This window comes from Mandrillus leucophaeus, unplaced genomic scaffold (assembly GCF_000951045.1).
Source record: "Mandrillus leucophaeus isolate KB7577 unplaced genomic scaffold, Mleu.le_1.0 Scaffold10, whole genome shotgun sequence".
Taxonomy (NCBI): Eukaryota; Metazoa; Chordata; class Mammalia; order Primates; family Cercopithecidae; genus Mandrillus; species Mandrillus leucophaeus.
Window position 1 is genome coordinate 5122567 of NW_012098098.1, and position 6468 is coordinate 5129034.

General features: G+C 55.8%; 1 protein-coding gene across 1 annotated transcript in view; it reads right to left on the bottom strand.

Moving 5' to 3' along the window:
• Positions 1-2788: 2788 nt before the first annotated feature.
• Positions 2789-6468, bottom strand: part of SLC7A5 (solute carrier family 7 (amino acid transporter light chain, L system), member 5) — a 58041-nt gene continuing 54361 nt past the window's right edge. The window contains exon 11 of the mRNA XM_011971778.1: positions 2789-2821. The gene's annotated coding sequence lies outside the window, so the exon portion shown is untranslated. The remainder of the gene's footprint in view (positions 2822-6468) is intronic.

Genomic DNA, 6468 nt, shown 5'->3' on the forward strand with positions numbered 1-6468 from the left:
ACTCCATCCAAAAAAAAAAAAAAAAAAACAATGAAACAAAACAGAAAAACCCCTAATCTATGAGCTTTGGATGAGATGATCTGAGTATGAACTCCATCTCCCATGCGGTATAGCCGGCCTTGTGTCTATTAAACTCTCTACTAAATGCCGTGGCCTGTCTGTATGCAGCTGGCAGGAAGAACCCCTTGGGTGGTTACGAACCTTTACTTTTTTTGAGGGGGTAACATCTCTGTGGGGATATAATTCACCTAGTACACAATTCACGCATCTGAAGTGCACAGTGAAATGGTTTTGTAAACCCAAAGTCTCAATTCACTTAGAAAGTTCATTTCTGGGCCGGGCGTGGTAGCTCACGCCTATAATCCCAGCACTTTGGGAGGCCGAGGTGGGCGGATTACCTGAGGTTAGGAGTTAGAGACTAGCCTGGCCAACATGGTGAAACCTCATCTGTACTAAATATACAAAAATTAGCTGGGCATGGTGGCGGGCACCTGTAATCCTAGCTACTCGGGAGACTGAGGCAGGAGAATTGATTGAGCTGAGAGGGGGGGGTTGCAGTGAGCCGAGATCGTGCCACTGCACTCCATCCTGGCTGACAGAGTGAGACTGTCTCAAAAGAAAAAAAAAAAGAAAAAGAAACTTAATTTCTGGTTGGGTGTGTACAGGTGATTACGCGCCTGTAATTGCAGCACTTTGGGAGGACGAGGCGGATGGATCACCTGAGGTCAGAAGTTCGAGACCAGCCTGACCAACATGGTGAAACCCCGTCTCTACTAAAAATACAAAATTAGCCAGGTGTGGTGGAGTATGCCTGTAATCCCAGTTACTCCGGAGGCTGGGATGGGAGAATTGCTTGAACCCAGGAGATAGAGGTTACAGTGAGCTGAGATCAACCCACTGCATTCCAGCCTAGGTGACAGAGTGAGACTGTGTGGGGGGAAAAAAAAAAAAAAAGTTTTGCCGAGGTGCCACAGCCTCAGGACGTCCTGATGACATGTGCCCAAGGCGATCAGGGCACAGGCTGGTCTTACACGTTTTCGGAAGATAGGAGACATCAATCAGTATATAAAAGATACACGTTGGTTGGGTCCAGAAACGCCGGGCAACTCGAAGCAGGGAAGGGCCTTCCAGGCCACAGGTAGATAAGAGACAAAGGGTCGCATTCTTTTGAGTTTTTGATTAGCCTTTCACTGAATGCGCAATTGACAGGGATAGTCCCTGACGCCTTGGTCTGGCCGAGTGAAACAGTGAAACAAAAGCAGGTGCATTTCCGTCTCAGGAGAGCGGGGAGCGGAGGGATGAGCTTCACAAAGCGTTTCCTTCTGGACAAACTGGGTGGGGAGGAATGTGGCTTTTTGATCTCTGTGGCGATCTTATTTAGAAATAGAATGGGAGGCAGGTTCCCAGCTTGGCTTTACGTGTTGGCTTGGTGATTTAGGGCCTTGAGTTTTAGGTTCCGTTCTGGGTACTAGGATGTTCACAGTGCCCTGCCCCCACCACAATCCACTGACCTTTTCCATCCCAGGTGAATCTGCAGGTCGGCAGCGCATTCTTCCTGGGGAAGGGCCCAGAGTTCTCTAATCAGGCCCTGTTGTCTTGACAGCATGTGTTTTGTTTTTTAAATTGAGACAGAATCTCGCTCTTTTGCCCGGGCTGGAGTGCAATGGCGTGATCTCAGCTCGCTGCAACTTCCGCCTCCCAGGTTCAAACGATTCTCCTCCTGTAATCTGAGTAGCTGGGATTACAGGCGCCCACCACTAGGCCTGGCTAACTTTTGTATTTTCAGTAGAGACGGGGTTTCACCATGTCGGCCAGGCTGGTCTCAAACTCCTGACCTCAAGTGATCTGCCCGCCTCAGCCTCCCAAACTGCTAGTATTACAGACGTGAGCCACCGCGCCCGGCCAACTCGCTGGCACTTTTAAGCCGCCCCAAAGAGGAGGCCAAGCAGCCTCCATGCCCATCCACTGCCTTCCATGGGGTGTGGGTGTGCAGTGGAGACCCTGACAACTCAGGACACTGGGGGAGAGTGTGCGCGTGGGACGGTGGGGTGAGTGTCCGAGTCCCGGACTGTGACTGCCCAATGGGTTCTTCCCACGCACTCCACAGACAAAATCAATTCACTGAGACTGTGCACTGCAGTAAAGAAAGAGTTTAATTGTCACGAGGGATCACCTGAGGTCAGGAGTTCGAAACCAGCCTGGCCAACATGGCGAAACCCCATCTCTACTAAAAATACAAAAATTAGCCGGGCGTGGGGATGGGTGCCTGTAATCCCAGCTACTCGGGAGGCTTAGGCAGGAGAATCACTGAACCCAGGAGGCAGAGGCTGCGGTGAGCCGAGATCTTGCCACTGTGCTCCAGCCTGGGCGACAGAAAAAAATAATAATAAATTGTCACAAGGCTGGCCATGCCACAAGGGAGATGGAATTATGACTCAGATCAACCTCCCGGAAGGCATGGAGGTTAGGGGATTTTCAAAGACTAAGTTTCTCCCAAAGCTAGCTTGGCGCACACCCAGGAATGAACGAAGCCAGCCAGCCTGTGAGGTGAGGAGCGGGATGGAGGCAGCCATGTCAGATTTCTCTTCCTGTCATAACTTTGCTAAGGTGGTTTCAGGACAGGGCAGGAAGGGCCTGTAACCTGCAGGTGCTTGACAATGAAAAAAGGAGAGTAAGGCCACACACAGCATCTCCACATCCAAAGTCCCGAGGAGGGGTGTCCTGCAGTGGGGAGAGAGGGAGAGACCACCAGGGGCCCTAGAAGGAGGAGGTGCCTCGTGCAGCTCACCTAGGAACCCATCTTCATCTCCACAGCGTGGAACTCCACGAGTCCCGGAAAGCTCTCCCGTGTGTTCCGGAAACAGCTCACTGCAAAGATCCCCCTTCCCACAGGACTGAGATGAGACTCAGTCCTGTGGGACGCTGGGTCCGCCCAGGAAGGCCAGATGATGGCCTCATCCGCGATTCCCTGAGCTCTTTTGTAACCATAGATCCAGCAGAACAAAATGCTTGTTTAGAAAAACAACAAAAAGAGCTTGTTCAGCTTCTCTGCCTCCTCCAAACCCTGAACTGGGAGACCCCTCAGCCTAGTTCCCCCTGGGTCAGCCTGTAACTCCCACCTTAGCCCCTGAGACTGGGCTGGCCAGGGGGACCTGCTGTATCTGCTGCCCCTCAGGCCCCCTCACGCCACTCCCCCACCGATTCTTTCCAGCCCTGTTCCCTCTCTCCATCAAAGAAAACCCCTTTTCCTGACTCTGGAGGCCTTGCAGGCCTGTAAGTTGGAGAGGAATGTACCCCTACTGTGAGACGCCCCCTCACCCCTCCGCAAGCCCTGAACTAATCCTTTTGGAATAAAGCTGTCCTTACTAAATCCGGATTTGTTTTTTATTTGACAATTTCTTCTCTGTGAAACTCTCGGCTCAACTCAAGGGACGGAGCCAAGCTTAGAAATAAAACAGGAGCAGCGTCAACAGATGTCAGGAGTGGGGCCTCGTTTCTGCGTGGTGCATTCTGAGACCTGGGCACGCCGTCCCAAGAGGGCAGCAGACGCTGGGGAAAGGGTCACTGGCGCTGAAGGAGAGGGAGGGGGACAGCGGAGGATCCAGGCTCCTTCCGGCCCCTGGCCGCCTGAAGATGAAGTGTTGTCCTGGCAGTGTTTGAATCGCGGTCATTAAGGAGTGAAATCGGTGCGGTGAGTTGTGCAGAATGTGGCGAAACCTCTCTGGAGATGAAGAGTCCCAGAGCGTGCAACCTCTCGGGAGCCTGGGTCCAAGCCCACCGTGTCCTCACCCAGACCTGCCCACGCCTCTCTCCCAGCTGTCAGGAGTTGTCAAGGGGATTAAGGGGATTCTCTTTGCGTTCATGGGAACGGCAGCGGGATTAGCTGGGGCCTCCTACTGAGGAGGGGGTGCGCTCGGGGCAGCCCAGACGACGCGACACTCAGAGAGCTTGGAGGGGCGGTGACCAGAGGTAGGTCACAGCCAGACACCAAGGCCTTGACTTTGGGGTGTCATTTCATGGGTAAGAACCCTCCCTTGGCTGGAGGTGAGGCTAGGGCCACACACCCATTCCCCAGCCAGCCTTTGCAGAGGTCAATGAGAGAGAGGCAAATTCTGGAACCTTTCCTCACCCTCTTTGACCCGGAGAGGAATTAATCTGGAACGAAGCTGGTTGAGACTAGTTTTGTGAGGGATCTGTCCACCCAGGGTGCCAGTGTGTTTTACAAGGCTCGCTTTCGTGGTGCAGTTGAGTTCCCACTCGCAGAAAGTACTCACCCCATGGCTATAAGGCAAAGGGCTGGGTCTTGTAGGAACCGAACCCCAAGCAGGGAACAGGTCAGTGCAGGGCCTGTTTGTTTGCTGTGGCTGCACGTGCACAAGGGACAGGAATGTAGGCGTTTCTGGCTGGAGGGAGAAGGTTGGACAAGCACAACAGCACCTTCGGGGTGAGCATTTGCGTTTCCACTGGAGATGAGGCCAGGTGTCCTGCATTCAGGTTGCCCTGTGAGGAATTGAGGCCAGGCCCAGAAGGAGGGTGGGATGGAAGGGAGGGGCAGTCTTGCGGATGAGGGGTCAGGTGTCCAGGCCCTCCAGCTGCACAGGTTGGAGAACCCGGATTCTCCATGTGTGTGGGTCCTCCAAGTGCCCAGGCCGTCCAGGTGCCCACGTCCTCCAGGTGCCCAGGCCCTCCAGGTGCTCACATCCTCCAGGTACTCAGGCCCTCCAGGTGCCCACGCCCTCCAGGTGCCCAGGTCATCCGGGTGCATAGGTTTGAGATGCTCCCACTGTGTGCTTCCTACCATTTTGCATCCAATGCACACGGATCCACTCCGACCTCTTGGCTCTCCTGGATCACCCCAGGCAGGTGAAGGAATGTTTTGGAATCCCATTTTCTCCTCCCTGAGACAGGGTGGCACCTGGCCGCCTCCTCTGGGTGCTGCAGGCTCAGTTCACTTTCCCACGCTGGAGCCTTCAGGCCAAGCCTCGGGGAGCACAGAACCTCGGGACAGGGGGAATCCAGGGCCCCAGAAATCCAGCTGAAGGAGCGTCAGGGTGACTCCACCTCCCCTGTCCCTCAGAGCAGATGCTCCTAGAATGTTCGTCCTTAGAGCGAGTGAATTAGCGTTCCACCAAGGCTGCTCAGGGAGGGGAAGGGGTAGGGGCAGGGTGTGTGGGGCCCAGCATGGGCACCGAGCCTGTGTCATCTGTGGTCTCAGTGGGCGGGCAGTGCCAGAAGAGTCATCTCCATCCACTGTCTCCCCTCCGTGCTCTCCCAAGGCGTGGCCCCTCCCCAGGCTGAGGACCCCTCCCCACCATCACCATCTCTGCAGCGTTTTGGCTGAAGACCAAGGACTTCCAGGCTCTTTAGAGGCCAGAGAGGCATCCTGTGTTTGGGACAGTTGGCGGTGACCCAGCCCAGGTGGGGAGTGACCAGAGGACACCCAGGCAGAGCCACTGTTCCCTCCAGGACTCCTGCACCCCCGCTCTGCCCAGATGTTGGCTCCCCACCCTGCCCGGGCTAGGACCCCCATTCACCTCCCTCCACAATTCCCGCAGCCTGTGAAGCCCACGCCCTCGGGTGGTTTTGGCTGACTCCAGGGCAGGGTCGCCTCCTCCTGTCCCAGGCATGCCGCTCTCACAAACACAGCTGGCAAGCACAGTGTAGCGAGCTCAGGAGGATGGTCTAGGATGCAGGAGTCACCGGGAAGGGTCCCAGCCTGCAGCCCACCGTCTTCTGTGTCGGGCTCTTCCCACGACCACCTTTTCCTCCTCCCTCTGCTTTGCTCTGTCCTCCATCCTCCTCTGCACTGGAAGCCTCTCCAGGCCTGAAGGCGGAGTTGCCGGAGCTGTTGCTTGATTAGGGCTGTGGCCCCCATCCCCTGGCCAGGGGAATTCTCTCTCCTCTCCCCTTTTTTCCTCCCCACTTCCCCCTTTCCTCCCTCTTCTCTCACCCTGAGCTGGGTTAGGCAGATCGGCTCTGAGCACAGAGGCAGAAGCACGTTGATTCCGGTCCTCTCAGGGGCCAAGACCCTTTTACATCAGAGCTGGTGAAGGCAGCTGCCCCTGGGCTGGGGGAGGGGCCAGAGCACCACAGAGCCGAGGTCCCCGCTTTCCAGGCCAATGCCTTCCTTCTGTTTCCCTCCCTTTCCTACACCAGGGGTTAGGGTTTAATGTGTGTCTCCATGCCTCCATGTGCTTCTGCCCGCAGTTCCCAGCAGGTCGTAAGAGCTGCCCAGAGTTCCGTCCAGCGGGACCTCACGGGAAGACAGGCTCCCAGCAAGGAGCTCTGCGGGAGGGCGAGGTAGCAGGAGAGGGTTGGTCATGGCGAGACCTGGGCTTTCTGCAATGAGGGGGCGGCGAGAGGATTGGTCACTGGTTCCTTCAGGAAGCCCTGCTCTCCTGGGGAGGGCGCACCTGACAGGCGGCTTCATTCAAATGTGTTTGGGGCTCCCGCCCCCAGAAACGCTCC